This window comes from Callorhinus ursinus, unplaced genomic scaffold (assembly GCF_003265705.2).
Source record: "Callorhinus ursinus isolate GAN/ISIS: 27379988/994484 unplaced genomic scaffold, GSC_fseal_2.0 scaffold5, whole genome shotgun sequence".
NCBI lineage: Eukaryota > Metazoa > Chordata > Mammalia > Carnivora > Otariidae > Callorhinus > Callorhinus ursinus.
This window is the reverse complement of record NW_027397067.1, coordinates 46,564,512-46,582,198: the sequence shown is the minus strand read 5'-3', so window position 1 is coordinate 46,582,198 and position 17,687 is coordinate 46,564,512. Positions and strand designations below refer to the sequence as shown.

The following is a 17,687-nucleotide window of genomic DNA, read 5'->3' as shown; positions in this document are numbered from 1 at the left end:
TACTGACTCACTTCTGTCGTCACATTTCTCTCTTCGACCCCCTCCTCTCATGCCTCCCTCTTCTGCTTTTAAGGACACTTGTGATTACATTGGGTCCACATGGATAATCCAGAAGAATTTTTCTGTGTTGAAGTTGACTGATTGGCCACCTTAATTCCTTACCTCTGCAATCTACTCCCCCTCTGCCAGGTAAAGTACCATGTTCCATGGTTCCCAGGGGTCAGGAAGTGGACATATTTGAGGAGGCATAATTTTGCCTACTGTACAAATTAAGACCTTGAAAATAATATTTTCTCCTGAGTCACCAGAAGGACAGTCAGCATTTGAAATACTGATTATCAATGATATTAGGCACTCCAAATGTATAAAGCAATGTCTAGAGTTTAAATATTTCAAATGCTCAGAGGACAGTTTGCATGGACATGGAAAGGTAAGTCTCTCTGTAGGCTAACCCCTAACTTAGAGGCAAGAAATTTCATGAAAATAATTAGGTGAACATTTTTCAAACTGGCTATTTTTGAATCATTCAGGAAATAGTTCACATTGCTTAATTTGTACTTTATCCTCCCAGTAATGGTACAAATCATATACAGTATTACCACAAAATCCCATAGAACTCATATATTCAATATCCACAACGTAAAACCAGAGGGCAAAAATTATTTTTTAAAGATTTTATTTATTTATTTGAGAGAGAGAGAGAGAGAGAGCATGAGCAGGGGGAGGGGCAGAGGGAGAGGGAGAAGCAGACTCCCCTCTGAGCAAGGATCCTGACGTGGGGCTCGATCCCAGACCCTGAGATCATGACCTGAGCCAAAGGCAGATGCTTAACCAACTGAGCCACCCAGGCACCCCCAAAGGGCAAAAATTCTTATAAGGCATATTAAAATTAGCACAGTATTATCCTGTCCTTAGCTAACAGGGAAGACTCCTTCACAGTACTCCTGAGATTATCCCCTCCTTCCTTGAAGGCAACGCTTGAGCTTAAGGCTATCCAAATAGATAGATAATGATGATAGACTTTCCTGCAGATATATCATGAAATGAGAAAAAAAAAAGTGAATTTTATGTTATGTGAAATGTGGTATTGAATTATGTCTCAGCAAAGATGTTACTAAAAAAAAATTCAGAGAATCATAAATGGTGGATCTGTCACAATTAAATAAAACCAAGCCCTTCAATAATAGTTTACAATAATTGAATATTTATTAAGGACCAGACTTTTTCTAAGTATCTCATATGTCTTAACTCATTTGATCCTTACAATTACCCTCTAAGGCAAGTATTCTTATACGCACAGATAAACTGATTCATCCAAGAACCCCAATAGGGAACCCCAATAGTGAACAGCAGAGTTGGGATCTGAACTTAGGTCATCTAACTCCAGAACCTCTATTTCTAACCCCGCACTATTCATTCCCTTAACCACTGCACTACGCCCTACTGCATCCTTGAATACATGGAGTCCATTTATCTAGAAACCCAATTTATATACTACTAGATAGATATTCTAAGCAAAGAACTATGGTGGAAAAGTAACTTAATATTTCACTCTAAATTGATGTATGTTTTGGCAGAACTAAACAATATAATCAGCCTACACTCAAAGCCTGGCTTGACAAAATATGAGAGGTTATAAAATAGAGCAAGTCATCATAGATTAAAACCCCCTCCCACTCAAGTTCAACAGGCATTTGTTATCCTTTTGTATGCTCTAGAATTTTATCAATAGAAAAACAATGCAATCAGAGAAGACCATATATTAACACATCCCATAAACATTTCTTTGAGTAGTATAAACAAAGAAACTTGACATCAAGATGAAATATAAATACCTTCAACATCCACTTTGATATGTAATTGCCATTAGAATTCCTGTGTCATGTAAAAAAACGTACCTTTTTCTTTTGTTTCTATTTCCATTAAGCTAATCTGGTGGGGAAAATTGAAATATATATGAGGTTAGGAAAGATTCCAGTAGCATTCATTTTTGTCTCCACAAAACAAAAGGCAATATATATCTGTTAAACAGGACACAAAAGAGTAAGGGAGTAACAGCCCATGCTTTGTAATGAGCTGAAGTTTCTTTGCTCTTTTGTTGTAAAATTAGGCTCTTGGGTTTTGCTCGACTAACATTCAAAAACTGAGTATTTTGTGCCTTATTAACTGCATAAAGTACCATCTTTTCAGAAAACAATGGTTCCACTTACTCTGAAAGTTTCCTGTATACGAGGTCAGAGCCTCATCTCTCTCGCTCTGTGCCAAGGTTTTTGTAGGATACCAGGACTGGGAAGTGGGGTAAAAGCTGCATCAGAAGAGCTGGGCAAGGGTGCTTGGGTGGCTCAGTCAGTTAAGCGTCTGCTTTTGGCTCAGGTCATAATCCCAGGGTCCTGGGATCGAGCCCCGCATCCGGCTTCCTGCTCAGTGGAGAGCCTGCTTCTCCCTCTCCCTCTGCCCCTCCCTCCTGCCTGTGCTCTCCCCGCCCCACCCCTAACCCCCCCTCCACTCTTTCAAATAAATAAATTAAAATCTTAAAAAAAAAAAAAAAAAGCCAGGTGAATTAGCTTGGAGGTGTGCTGGGATTAAAATTCCAACTGCAAACAACAGTTTGCAGACGGTAGTCTTAGCCCTGAACAAGGTGTGTGCCCATGAGCTTCCCTCAAAGATGTGAAAAAGAAGAAAATGTGGCAACTAGCTGGTTACTGATCTTTCAGATCGCTCCCTTCCATGGCTCACTTACCAAAACCTCGGGTAGCATCTCCACCAAGCCGCCTTCCTACATATGTTCTACACTCCGCCACCCCGGGGTCTTGGTCCCAGCTGCCCAGGTCCCTAGAGAAAATCTCCCCAACATACACACACACACACACATTCTACACTTTTTCTTCTTGAACTCCCACTGAATTCATTTCATTCAAGAATATTTTCATTAGCCATCATTCATTCAGTGATTTTATTCAACTAACATCCACTCATTTAGAACTAAAACTATGGGCCAAACACTGCCAAAACAACCCTTAAATGACTATTTGGGGCAATTTTGCAATTATGGTAGTGATTGTGTCTATTTATATGGTAACTCTGTCCTGTTGCTTGATGAGGACTTGCCTGTTCTTTGTACCCTTAAGCGCTCTGGACTCCAGCATTGTTGGTACTTACCGGTCCTCTTCAGTTCTACTTAAGCCTCCCGAGAGTCTGCCCAGAGCTGCTAGTCTCACTATGCTCCGCGGTAAGAAAAAGTAAATGCACTTTACCTCCCATGTCTGAGCCACACTAATCCAGCTGACTTTTGACCTATCCTCCACCCTCCTCACCAAAACAAGCATGGAATAATTATCCCCGAGAAGTAAGCATATATTCCAATCAACTTGAGCCAAATACAGGAACCCTGAAGCCCAGAATCCAAGTCCTTTGCCCGAAAGACTCTCATTAACTGTAAATTGAAACATCTCAGAATACGGAGAACAAGGACACAGGATTTGATTCCCACACATCAGCTGTGACATCCCTGGGGCAAGCCACAACCTCACAGAGGTTCAGTGCCCTCGTGTGTAGGACCGAAATGCTGATGCCTGCCTTCCGGGGCTTCTGGGAAGGAAAAAATAAGGAACTGTATAAGAGAAGGCTGTGAAAACTGCATAGGCTTGCAAAAAAAAAAAAAAAAAAAAGCATTGACAAACCTCTCCTGCCTTTCTCTGTCTCACTTACTGCCTTCCACAGGCCCCCAGTGCCTTCCTAATAAGCCCAATTTTGCGTCAATGACTCAGACCTTTCACCTTTGCCTTTTGGCACTGGAATTTCAAATCAAACTTCACAAAAGAAAATCCTCACAGACTTTCTCCACAATCAGTCATGCCTCTACCCCTGTAATCTGGCTTCCATTCTCAGGAATATAATGAAGCTGTAGCCTTAAATTTCATCTATGAGTTCCATTTGCCAAGTCTAAGAACTTCTTTCCTCGTCGGTCAACTGGTCACTTGATGCTCTCGATCATTTTTCTTTCTCCACTCCTGAGACATAGCAACAGTATGGTTTTTCTCTCACTTCTCAGTCCTCATTCCCAGCACTCTTTGTCTGCATTTCTTTTTCCTTCCACCCCCAATGGCTGCCATCTCTAGTGTCCTGACCTCCAACCTCCTCTTTGACTCCCTACTCTTGCCTCATGGACTCACCCACCCTCATGACTTCAGCGACCACTTTCTAAGCGAAGGACCCCCATTTGTAGCTTCAGTCCCCATCTCCCTTAAGGCTTGCTGGATGCTCCCACATGACGAAAGCTTGGCCATGTCATGTCTGCAACAAAATTCATTATTTCTCCCCCAAACTGGTTCTTCTTTCTGCTTTCTCTCTCCCTCACCCCCATATGTGGCTAATCACCCAATTCTGGTAGTTCTTCTCTCAAAATACCTTGTCCGAGTCCCAATCACTTCATGGAGAGTGATGGCAATAGTCCTCTTTCCATCTTGCATGCCCAGGAGGCTCTCCTTTTTGACACAAGGGGGCAAGTTTTGATTTGTGGTTTAATTACACGGGAGCTTTTAAATGTATGGAAATTGTTTCTAGGCAACAAATTTCTGCTAAGCATTTTTTATACATTGTCTTAGGAGGAAGGTTTGAGTTGATCATTCTCATTTGGCAATAAAAAGATATAGTAAAAGATTACATAATAGATGTTTCTCAGATCAACAGACTGGCGACAGTATGATTTCTCCCCAAAATATTAGTGGAATAGGTTTTCCAATTTTGTGAAAAATTGTGAAAAAACTCAATCCAAACTGACCCGTGCCTCAGCGCGAGGCTCCACACATCCAGGTCTTAAAGGTGAGGTCCATTTAACTTCTAAGTGTATATGGACTCTGTACCTCCCCAACAATCCATGCCTAGCCCCCCACCCTACCCCACACGCCCCTATATTCCTGTCTAATGAACATGCCAACCCCAGGGAAGCTTTTCTTTTTTTCCTGCCATGCACAAACTGCTGGTCTTCTCTGCTTCATTGACAGACCACCTTCTAGGTGTTCTGCCACCAAACCTCTGCTTTCTGGCCCAGTGAGAAGAAATATGCCTGTAGTTCCACTCAGGAATGAGAACCTAGGATGCCCCCAAAGAGTACATGAGGTTTTAATACTGTCACTTGGCATCTGTTTGTGATGCTTATCCATATTTTACCATTTGCCTCTCTCTATTAGCCCTAAAAGGCAAATCTATGACTTTCAGCCTCTTTTTATTACCAAATACTGTGTCCAATAGATGATGTAAGGCCACCCACCCCTGACTCTCAGGATGCCACCCCATTCTTCATGGGGAGTCCAGGCCCCCCCACCCCCGGACAGGGGTCAGGCTTCTCAGAGCCATCTTATCGGGTCCTGTGTACCCTGCTTCACTTCTCTGGAAGGGGATGATTTGGCCCCCCAAATCAACTCCAGTACTCTACCATCTGCTGCTCCCTTTTCTCCTTCCAGCTGCTTCCTCTGGTCCCCCCCAGAGGCTCTTTCCAAAGCTCAAAGGACAAATCCAGTCCAATGACATCGACCCTCTCTTTCAGAGTCTCTCATTATAGTTGCACTTCGCCTAAATTTACACAAAAAATCATGGCAGAAGATATCACAGTAGGGGCGCCTGGGTGGCTCAATCGTTAAGCGATTGGCTCAGGTCATGATCACGGGGTCCTGGGATCGAGCCCCGCATCGGGCTCCCTGCTCAGCGGGAAGCCTGCTTCTCCCTCTCTCCTTCCCCCCGTTTGTGTTCCCTCTCTCGCTGTGTCTCTGTCAAATAAATAAATAAAATTACAAAAAAAAAAAAAAAGGTGTCACGGTACTCCAATGCATTCACTCCCCGGAGCTGACTCCATTGAATTAACTGAACACGCCTGTCTCTCTGTGATGTATATTCTTAGACTACTGGTCCATCGTAGTCAACAACTTTGTGCTAGTTTTTTATTCAAAATTGCAGGCACAGCTGCCAGAAGACCAACGGCAACATGGAGACATAATTTGCCAGCCGGCAACAAAGGGGCTCATAGGGAAGGAAAACGAGAGGACTGTGGATAGACTTGCCCCCACTTCAAGAAAATCTGAGTCAGAACAGAACATCACAGGAGTGTGAACTAGGGCACTGACAGGACCAATCTCCTTCCATGCTAATTCACAGAGATGTTTATGCCGCCATCACCATTTGAAACATTTATTTATTTCTTTGGGCTTTGAGGTCTACGACATAGTTTTCAGTTTACCTTTTCCACCTGGCATACAACCTACAGATTCAAAAAGGCAGAGCAATTCCATTTTATTTGAGGCAGAAAGGTCTTTCAGGACCACTCCTAAGAGTCAGTGGAAAGATTTCTTCTCTCTTCCTCTCTCATCTTCTCCCCATCGTTCCCCACACAGCCTCTAGCACCCACTCACTGGCATAGAATCCTATCAGCTCTTCATCCTTGAATATTATCAAATGGGGTTTGTACGAAATTAAAAGTGAAATATCATGAGAGGAAGTACATATTAAGTCTTACCAGTCATTTGCATTTTGATGAAACTTAGTTGATTGTATCTCTTTCCCACTTTCTACAGAGCAAGTTTTAAGAAAGGAAAAAGAGCAAATGGGTTGTGGACAATGAGGAGGTATAAAGGTCATGGAAAAATCTAGAGTCCAGTCGCCTATATCACAATCTGGCTAAAAGCAGGGTCACAGGTATCTCTCTTTTCAGTTCTGTCATATCTCCTCAGTCCCATGTGGTATCCAAGGGACAAAGAGCTCAGCACCCCCATCACTATTTAAGAACGAGAAGAAGAAAGAATAAATGATTGCAGGTGGGAAGATGACACATGCCAAAAGATATTAAGCCAATGGTTTGGGGTGAGATGCTATTCCTTGAGTTTGGCCTTATTTTATTATTAGTCAATAGCCAATCCAAGTTCATGTCTTCAATTGATCTTTGTTGTCAGAGTTACAGGAACCAACTGATGCCCAGCAAAACACAGAGATTTCTGGAGTGAGATGGGGAAGGAGGAAGTAACCCTGTGGCCATCGTCTTGGGACCTGGAGTTTGATTTTTTTTTAAGATTTTTTAAATGTATTTATTTGACAGAGAGAGACACAGCGAGAGAGGGAACACAAGCAGGCGGAGTGGGAGAGGGAGAAGCAGGCTTCTTGCCGAGCAGGGAGCCCAATGCGGGGCTCGATCCCAGGACCCTGGGATCATGACCTGAGCCGAAGGCAGACACTTAATGACTGAGCCACCCAGGGGCCCCTTGAGTTTGATTTTTGTTGGAAACCTAAACCAGAGATCACTGACATGTGAATGGAGAAACAACCCCATTTCAAGATGGCAAGCAGTTTTCAATTTCATAGGTCAGGGGATCTAAAGGGCCAGGCAGGACCAGCTACATAATTTGTAGAGCCCAGTACAAAATAAAAATGCAGGACCCTTGTTCATAAAGTCATAAGAAATCCAAAGTGATGACAGCAGAGCATTGAGACAAACACCGCTTCTAAGCATGGGACCCCGAGGAGCTACACAGGTTGCAGGCCCATGAAAGTGGCCGTGGGGCCATTTAATTATTCAAATGTGGAGCACAGACCCTCTTCTAATGTGGACACGGTTGAGGCACGACTCGAAGGAGCTGAAGTGCTCCATTGAAGAATATGACTTTCATGGAGGCAGGAATGTGGGCTGTTTGGTTACCACCATATCGCCAGAGTGCAGAGCAGATGCTCAATCAATATTTATTGGGGAGAAAATGAATAAATGAACATGAAATGCTTTGTACACAATAGGCAGCTGCATCATTACAGACTTTACTTATCTTTGCTTTTGGGTTTTCTGTGTAGGACACTGACCTGTAAGTGCAGGCAAACCATTGCCTGTGCTTCTGGAAACAGGAATATTCCTTAGGAAACATTTACTCAAGAAAACCAAGGAGTTGTTTCCATCAAAGTGTTTGAGAAAATCTGAGCACAGATGGTACCTGGGGTTGAGAGGACCAAGTGTAGCCCCAACTGGGAGCAAGCCCTTCTTGTCACTAATGAAAGGAGCCCAGAGCCATTCATTCACCTCAACTATTGGACGCATTGGGAACCTGTCTTGGAACGTTAGCAATATACCTATGTGCTTAAGACCAAGGGCACCGAAGTCAGACTAGCTTCATTGTTCTCTGCTCCTGGACCTTGAACACGTTACTTAGCCTTTCCATGCCTCAGTCTCCTCATCTATAAAAGGGAGGGATAACATAGTATCTACCTCACCAGGCTGTTTAGAGGCTCAAATGAATTATACGTGCCAGGCCCTTAGAACAGTGTCTAGAACATAGTAAATGCTATACAAGTATATGCTGCTTCTTATAACACTCTTTGGAAGACACCATGGTCTGAGACAATCGTGAGGCAACTTTAAGCATCTCCCCAGACAGTAAACATTGATGATGGGAATAGGAACAGAAGAGGAGGAACAGGCTGGACACTGCCAAAAAGCAAGTATGTGAGCACTTTTGTCCCCCCAACCCTTACCTTAGCAAATTGCTGGAAACAGCCAGGGAAGAAGAGTTCTTTACTTCATGGGGAGGTGGGAGGCAGACAACAAGCACGGGAAATTCAGGGCACCAGGGCTATCATGTGATTTGACTTGTAAATTTAGGCTGGAAGCAGAGGTGCACAGTGGGAGTCCACACACCTTGATGGTTATGAGCAAGGGTCCTGGGGTCAGACTGTCTGGGTCCAAGTCTGGCTTACCCATGGGTTCAAAGCTAATTTAGTGGTGTAACTAGAACCCAGCCCTTGGGATGCCTGGGTAGCTCGGTCAGTTAAGCATCTGCCTTCGGCTCAGGTCATGATCCTGGTATTCTGGGATTGAGTTCCTGCATCGGGCTCCTTGCTCAGCAGGGGGCTTGCTTCTCCCTCTGCTTATCACTGCTTGTGCCCCCCCCTGACAAATAAATAAAATCTTAAAAAAAAAAAAAAAAGAACCCAGCCCTGAGTGATAAGCCTTCCTCTAGAAGGCAAACATTGAACTGGAATTGGTATTCTAAGTTTTTCTACATTCTCACAAAAGACCAACCCTGTGTTTGGGTAACCAAAAGGACTACTGGCCCAACTGGCCACTATGTGTGAAGCAAGAGAAGTCTTCATTTTCTGAGCTTTGCAAGGCTCAGGCTGGTCTTGACTTCCAATTTACCCCCTTTGTCAGGAGAACTTGTCAGGGTTTAAGCTCAACACATACTCAAAACACAGTTAACCAAATCAGTTACTATTTTAGGTAAAGAAAACAACAACTTGGAAGAAAATCATCATTTAATTAAAAAACAACAAAGTCCATGAATTTTACATATATTTTTGCAACTAGTCAAGACTAAGGAGACTGAATCCTGGAGGCTCTAGCCAGTCATACTTTCTTAAGAGAGTTAGGATCCTAGCAGAAAATAAAATATATTATCTTTCTTAGAAGGAAATGTTAAGAAATGCTTTGCCAAACAGAGATTGGAATTGAAAAATAGTGGTCACTCTCACCAATCATATATGAAGTTCAAAAGAATCGTAAAAAAACAATTTTCCCATGAAATCTTTAAGCAAAAAAAAAAAAAAACCTATAAAAGTAATTTGAGACAGTTGTACAGTAAATTATCTCTGTGGTTTTAAAATGGAAAAAAAGAGATATATTAAAATATCTTCTATATGTAATTTAGATACAATTTACAATTTAGATGCAAGTTATAATTAAGTCAGTAGTAAGAGATGTGAAATCTTTGCATTTGGAAAGTAGAAATGATTTAAGATTTTCACAAGTACCACCAATTGTATATATTTTCCTGATATATTCTCCAGATTCCTGTCAAGAATCTTCCCAAGACTGAGGATTTCTTTCCCTGCAGTATGGATAGATGAGTGCTGGACTGGGTCAGCATACAGGGGTTTAGACTGTGTTCGGCCACCAACCAGCTGGACCTGCCTGGAATGATCTTCCTCTCATTCTCCTCTGGCAAACTCCTGCTCATCTTTCGAGACTCAGCCCAAATCCCAGCTCTTCTGGGAAGCCTTCACGGACTCCCCTGGAGAGTCTCTTGATTCTCACACATTTTGCTCATGTGTCTTTTCTAGTTTTTTAGCTGTTTCATAATTTTATTTGTTTTCCTAGCACCTAGTACAATACTTGACTAAATGATTAAATTAATGAACGAGCAGTGTGCCTAGGCAATTCATATAACCTCTCTGGTACTGCATTTTCTTCATCTGTAAAAGGAAGACGTCAGGCTATTTCTCAAGGTCCCATCTGGTTCGAATGCTCCTTGAATACATATTCAGTCACCAGTATTCCACCCAGGCCTTTTCCAGGGGGAGGGCAGACAAAGTTGCCTCTGGGGTTCTGCCATATCCCCTTTGTACCCTCTCCATTCATCTGATTCCCCCACATATCCTGGCTATGACTTTTCTGCAGGCCTTGCACTCAACTACTTGTCAATAGTGTCAAGGTTAAGACATAGAGCCTGGAGACAGACTGAGTTCAAACACTGGCGGCAGCACTAACTAGCTATATGACTTTGAGAATGTTAGTTAACCTCTCGATTCCCTAATTTTTAAAATAGGGATGATAATCGCAATGACTCTACTTCCTAGTATGTCTAACACAGGCTCTGACCAGTCAGATTGGACCCAGCCTTAAACGACCACACAGCTATGCTGAACACAGGAGGCCTCCCCCACCCCTCTTCCTTCCAGTGCTGAGTCTGTTGCAGCCATTGGCTGTTATTTTTGAGACGAGATCACATAAGGGCTTAATAAAAGGTGCCCCCCCCCCCCAAACTTGAAATAAGGCCTTGGCAGTGGGATAACTCAGATAGTTGAAGTCCAGTCCCGAGAAGGCTCACCTTAAGACAGGTTTTCAAGCTCAGTTGATTTCACTTTGGCAAGGAATGACCAAGCTTTGGAACCTACACCTCCTGGTTTGTGAACAGAATATATGTCTGCCTATTATCAGAAAATAATATTACATGGTTTCTCAAGATTTATAATTCTCCGATCATATGTGTAACTTAAGAAACTGTTATTTTTAATAACAGTATTTAATGTTAGAATAACACTTCATGCATTTTCCTGTAAATTACTTCATAAGATTCTCACAAGCCTTAAGTGAGATGGGTAGGGTGATATTATCTATCCCATTAAAAGAGTAATCACTAAAATAAGTCAATCAGAGAAAGACATGTATCATATGACCTCACTGATATGAGGAATTCTTAATCTCAGGAAACAAACTGAGGGTTGCTGGAGTGGGGGTGGGGTGGGAGGGATGGGGTGACTGGGTGACAGGCATTGGGGAGGGTATGTGCTATGGTGAATGCTGTGAATTGTGTAAGACTGTTGAATCACAGACCTGTACCTCTGAAACAAAGAATACATTATATGTTTAAAAAGAAGAAGAAGAAGAAGAAGAAGATAGAAGGAGAGGAAGAATGAAGGGGGGGAAATCAGAGGGGGAGACGAGCCATGAGAGACTATGGACTCTGAGAAACAAACTGAGGTTCTAGAGGGGAGGGGGCTGGGGGGATGGGTCAGCCTGGTGATGGGTATTAAAGAGGGCACGTACTGCATGGAGCACTGGGTGTTATACACAAACAATGAATCATGGAACACTACATCAAAAACTAATGATGTAATGTATGGTGATTAACATAACATAATAAAAAAATCTTCTAAAAGAGTAATCACTAATTTGTTGTATCTGGGAGTATCTAACACATACGATTTGGGGCAATTCTTTGGAAACTCGCATAAATATTGATGAGCTAGTAGTATTCTCTGGGAAAGTAAGAGAATAACTCAGATTTCTTCATCAATTTTCTGGACTCTAATTGTAAATCTTGGATGATGTAAGCGTCTAGGGATAAAACTTAGATTACATGGATCTGTGGCTTAGAAATTGCTGTTGACACAGATAATATATTACTTCACTTACTCCAAGAATACAAGGTAAGTGACTTTTGTAATTCACAGAGCAAAGTAGAAATAGAGGCATACCAAACACATCGGTTAGTTATAAAATAACGTAGTAGAATCCCTCTGGAACACAAAGCTATTAGGAGTTCTGTAAACCATCTCTCCTATGTGGAGATGAGCGTGGTGTTTGGTCACAAAGTACAATTTTACTTGACTTGACAGAATACGTGGTACAGAAAGAATAATCTTCACCCAGCAAATCACGATTGTAGTCCCAATCCCCTCCCACTATTCATTAAGTTAATATACCCTTGACTTTTAAGAGAATGCTTAATAATAATTAAAGCTGATGCCTTAAAAATGTACGTTTGACTATATTATTGTGTCCTGTAGACTAGATGTTAATATATAATAGCTGGATCTTCTGTCTTCAATTCTAGACAAGTATTTGTTCACTGGTCATCTTATTTGATAAGTCCAGAGGAAAAGAATTGTGTCAACTCATCACTAAATGCAATTCCTGTGAAGCTTCCTTATTCCTGAGAGCAAGTGAGGTAAGCAATCTTTGTTTATTGAACAGATTGATGGAGTAACATTTTGGAAAAATTATAGGAGTAAGCAGATGGGAAATGGGCAAAAAGCCACACGGGTAAGAAAAATCATGGGTTTTTCACCATGTAACTATAAAATACGAAGGAAAATTCTTTGGGGAACCCCATGGGTCACTTGATTCAACAACAGTGATTTATTTTCCATTGAGCAAGGGCTTTAAACTTTGGGAGTACAGGGAGTTTTATGACATATGGCTCTCAGCACCAGCTGTGACAGAAAAAAAAAGGACTGTTGATAGAATAATTCTGACCAAGATAATGAGATCCTTAGCTGGCTGCATCTAATAGCCTCACAGGAAATTTTAGAATGGAAGTCAGCCAACAAGCCCATCTTCATTTGCCCTTTCCTTTGAGTTGGCACAAACAGTAGACATTTATTTCTCTGAAAAATTAATTCCTTTAAAAAAATTTAATGGTGTCCTTTCAGATGATAGTCCAGCCTATATTTCAAAACTAGGTAAAAGCTTCAAAATTACTTTCCATGTTGCTGGCTTATTCCATCTCATCCTTGGCCTCATATGTCATCCTGGGTGTTGTGTTGTGACGGTGGAGAGACTGATCATACTAGAGCCATTTGAGATGGGAGTGCAGGAGAGAAACAGCCCACAGGAGCTCTGTCTCCACATAGAGAAGGGTCTTGTGCAGCAGGGTAAATGTAAGCAATACAAGCCACAGATGCTTTCTAATTAGTAGTGCTATAGATTCAATCTTTGTGTCTCTCCCACCAATTTAATATGTTAAAATCCTAACCCCCAACATAATGATTTCAGAAGGTGGCAGCTTTGGGAGGTGATTAGGTCATGTGATTCAGGTCCTCATGAATGAGATTAGTGCCCTTATAAAAGAGGCCAAGAAAGTTCCCTCACCCCTTCTGCCATATGCAGTTATGAGGAAAAGATAGTCCTCAATGAGGAAACAGGCTCTCCCTAGGCACTCAATCTGCTGGCACTACGATCTTGGACTTCCAGCCTCAAGAACTTTGAGAAAGAAATGCTTGTTGTTCATAAGCCATCCAGTTTATAGTATTTTTGTGAGAGCAGCCCGAATGGACAAAGACAAGGAATATGGCATAATCAGATCTGTGCTTCAAAAAATCACTCTGGTGACAATATGGAGGACAGATTGGAAGAGAAAGACGAAAGATGAAAGACTTGGTTATATTACTTAGAAAATTCTATAAAAGGGCTGAGGGGAGAGATGCTGAGAACCTGAACTAAGGTAGTGGCCCTGGGGACAGAGAGAAAAAAACAGATCAGCACACTTAGTCATCAGGCCCTGTTCATTTTCTCTCTGAAATCTCTCCACCAATTTAACCAAATGTCCCAGTAATGTCCTTTATAGCATTTTGTTTTCCTGCAGTAGGAGGTGCAGTTCAGGATCACGAATTGTACTGGGTTGTTATGTCTCTTTAGTCACTTTTAATCTGGAACAGTTCATCAGCTTTTCATTATCTTTCATGACATTGACATTTTTTTTTTTAAAAGTACAGGTCAGTTCTTTTATAGACTGTTTCTTAATTTGGGTTTATCTGATGTTTTCTCATGATTAGATTCAGGTTATGCATTTCCAGATGGAATACCACATAAGCAATGTCATGTCCTTCCCAGGGTCACACCTGGAGGCCACATGATGTCTGGCTGCTCCTCATTGGTTATGTTCATCTTGATCACCCAGTCTGGTTTCTCCACTGTGTAGTTACTACTTCCCCCTTTGTGGCCAATAAGCAATCTGTGGGGAAATATTGTAAGGCCATATAAATGTTCTGCTTTTCAGCAAACATTCCTCGCCAGACTGAACATTCTCTGATGATGCTTATCCAGATCAATATTTACTAGGATGGTTACCAAGTGGTGATTTTTCCAGCACCTCCAGTTTTAGCTGGACATATACTGTCAGAAATAAGGGGCCCTCTATCCCAGTCTAGTTGTGATTTTGTGACTAAATTCTCATTGTAGCATTCTGTGGAATTTCCAAGAATCGTCCTTAAAAGCACAGGGGTGAGGGGCAGGTGCTCATCTTCATCCCCGCTTCCTGCAGCCTCTAGGCTGAAGGCCCATCTGTCAGATTAGACCACCTTGGACCTTGCAAATGAGATCCTCAAATAAAGGATACCAGAGCAGAAAGATAGAAACTTGTGTCCCTGTTTACACCATGAAGCTTCTGCACCAGCCTTAGACTGCCTGTGTTCAGACTTGTACCTTGTTGAAGCCACTATTTGGGGGGTCTCTGTTATAGATGAACAAAAATTTCTAGCTAGATACATACATATTAGTTGAATTCTTGAGAAAGTATGGGCAGCTTCCTAAGAAGAACATGGTGTAGGAAGAGAGAAGACCCAAGGGGCTCCTGGCTGGCTCAGTCAGCTAAGCATCTGACTCTTGATCTCAGCTTGGGTCTTGATCTCAGGGTCCTGAGTTCAGACCCCACATGGAACCTACTAAAAATAAAAAGAAGAAGAAGAAGAAGAGAGAAGACCCTAAGAGATTAGGGTGCTGGGGAACACTGAAAATTACTGGGTAGAAGAATAGCCATTGTAGAAGTCTGTGAAAAATCAAACATCAGGACAGAGCGGTGCCTCCTAGATCAAGGAAAGAAAGAGTTTGCAGGGAGAATGGAATGAACAGTTCTCATATCAGTAGAACGTCAAATAAAGTAAGAACTGAAGAGCCTCCATTGAATTGGCCATTAGAAGTCTTTGGTCACCTACCAAAAGGAATTTTACTAAAATGGAGGGGGGAAACCTAGACTGTAGGAAGATGAAATATGGGCATTACATTTAGTTGACTCTTCGTAAAGATGGCTAGAAAAGAAAAGGAATAAGACCAGGTTGTAACTAACCCTCAAGTTAATATACTGAAGACAAAGACAAATTGTCGTGCTCGCCTTGGTCTCCAACAATTCATGCACACTTGACACATAATAAGCAGTAAATAAGTATTAGCTGAATGCAAACTACGCAGAAAAACTCTCTTCCCTCAGAGACCTCTGAGAGTAGGATGAATGGTGAAGGGCTTTTTTTTCTTAGGATACATATTTTTTCAGGTTTATTATATTAGGCATACAGCTCTATGAGTTTTGTCAAATATACACAGTCACATATTAACCACAACAATTTTTTTTAAGATTTTATTTATTTATTTGACACAGAGAGAGAGACCGTGAGAGAGGGAACACAAGCAGGGGGAGTGGGAGAGGGAGAAGCAGGCTTCCCGCTGAGCAGGGAGCCCGATGCGGGGCTCGATCCCAGGACCCTGGGACCATGACCTGAGCCGAAGGCAGACGCTTAACGACTGAGCCACCCAGGCGGCCCTAACCATGACAAATTTTAAAAAGTTCCTTTGTGTCCCCTTTCTCTTACTGCCAGTTTTTGGCAACCACTGATCTAATTTCTATCTCCATAAACTGACTTTTTCAGAATATCATGTAATGGAATCAAACAGGAGCTTTTGTGTCTGGATTATTTCATTTAGTATAATGCTTTTGAGATTCACCTATGTTTTTGCATGTATTAGTAGTTTATTCCCCACATTCTCACCAACACTTGTTATCTCTTATCTTTTTGATGATATCCAGTCTAACAGGTATGAGATAACATATCATTGTGATTTTGATTTGCCTTTCCTGGATGAATAGTAATGTTGAGCACCTTTTCATGTACCCATTGGCCATTTGTGTATCCTCTTTGGAAAATCATCTATTTGGTCCCTCTACCCACTTTTTAATTGGATTGTTTTGTTTTGTTTTTTTATTTTGGTTTGTTGTTGTTTTTCTTGTTTATGTTGTTTGTTATTGAGTTGTATGAGTTCCTTTGTATATTTGTGATATTAACCCCTATGAGATATATGATTTGAAAATATTTTTCCCATTCAGTAGGTTGCCTTTTCATTTTGTTAATTTTTTTTTTTTTTGCTGTGCCAAAGGTTTTTAGTTTGATGTAGTCTCATTTGTTAATTTTTGCTTTTGTTGCTTGTCAAATGTTGGTATCCTATCCAAAAAAATCATTGCCAAGACCAGTGTCAAGGAGCTGTTCCCCTGTGTTTTCTTCCAGAAGTTTTATGGTTTCAGGTTTTGTGTTTTAGTCTTTAATCCATTTTGAGTTAATTTTTGTGAGTTTTGTAAGGTAGGAGGTCCAATTTCATTCCTCTGAATGTGATTATTCAGTTTTCCCAACACCGTTTATTGAAACAACTATCCTTTCCTCATTGAGTATTTTTGACTCCCTTGTCAAATATTAGTTGACTGAATATACACAAGTTTATTTCTGGGCTCTTGGTTCTGTTCCATTGATCTATGAGTCTATTTTTCTGCCAGTACTGTTTTGATTACTACAGGTTTATAATACACTTTGAAATCAGGAAGTATAATGCCTTCAGCTTTATTCTTCTTTCTCAAGATTGCCTTGGTACTCAGGGTCTTTTGTGGTTTCATACAAGTTTTAGGATTGTTTTTAATATTTCTGTGGAAAACGCCATTTGAATTTTGATGGAGATTGCATTGACTCTACAGATGGTTTTGGGTAGTATGGACATTTTAACAATCCTAAATCTTCACACCCATGGACATGAGATAACTTTCCATTTATTTGTGGCTTCTTCCATTTCTTTCATCAAAGGATTACAATTTACAGTGTATATATCTTTCACCTCTTTGGTTAAATTTATTTCCAAGTGTTTCATTGTTTTGATGCGATTGTAAATGGGATTGTTTTATTTTTTTTCCAGGTATTTCATTGTTAGTATATAGAAGTGCAACTGATTTCTGTATGTTCATTTTGTATCCTGCAACTTTACTGAATTCATTGATTAGTTATAACAGTTTTTGGGTGGAGTCTTTAGGATTTTCTATATATAAGATACCATTTACAAACAAGACAGCTGCACTTTTTCCTTTCTAATTTGGATGCGTCTTATTTCTTTCTCTTGCCTGATTGTTCTGGTTAATACTATGTTAAATAGGAGTGGTGACAAGAGTGGGCACCCTTGTCTTCTTGCTGATCTTAAAGGAAAAGCTTCCAATTTCTCACCGTTGAGTATGATGTTAACTGTGGGCTTGTCATATATGGCCTTTATTATGTTGAGGTATGGTCCTTCCATACCCAGTCTGTTGAGAGTTTTTATTATGAAAGGATGTTGTATTTTGTCAAATGTTTTATCT

General features: G+C 41.1%; 1 long non-coding RNA gene across 3 annotated transcripts in view; it reads left to right on the top strand.

Annotated features, from left to right (window-relative positions):
* Positions 1–17,687, top strand: part of LOC112823282 (uncharacterized) — a 109,723-nt gene that overhangs the window by 76,087 nt on the left and 15,949 nt on the right. For 2 of the 3 annotated variants that reach the window (XR_003207979.2, XR_003207976.2), the window contains one exon: positions 12,363–15,710. This is a non-coding gene — a long non-coding RNA (uncharacterized lncRNA). Of the gene's footprint in view, positions 1–12,362; positions 15,711–17,687 lie in introns of those variants that run through there. The other variant, XR_003207977.2, reaches the window with a different exon arrangement.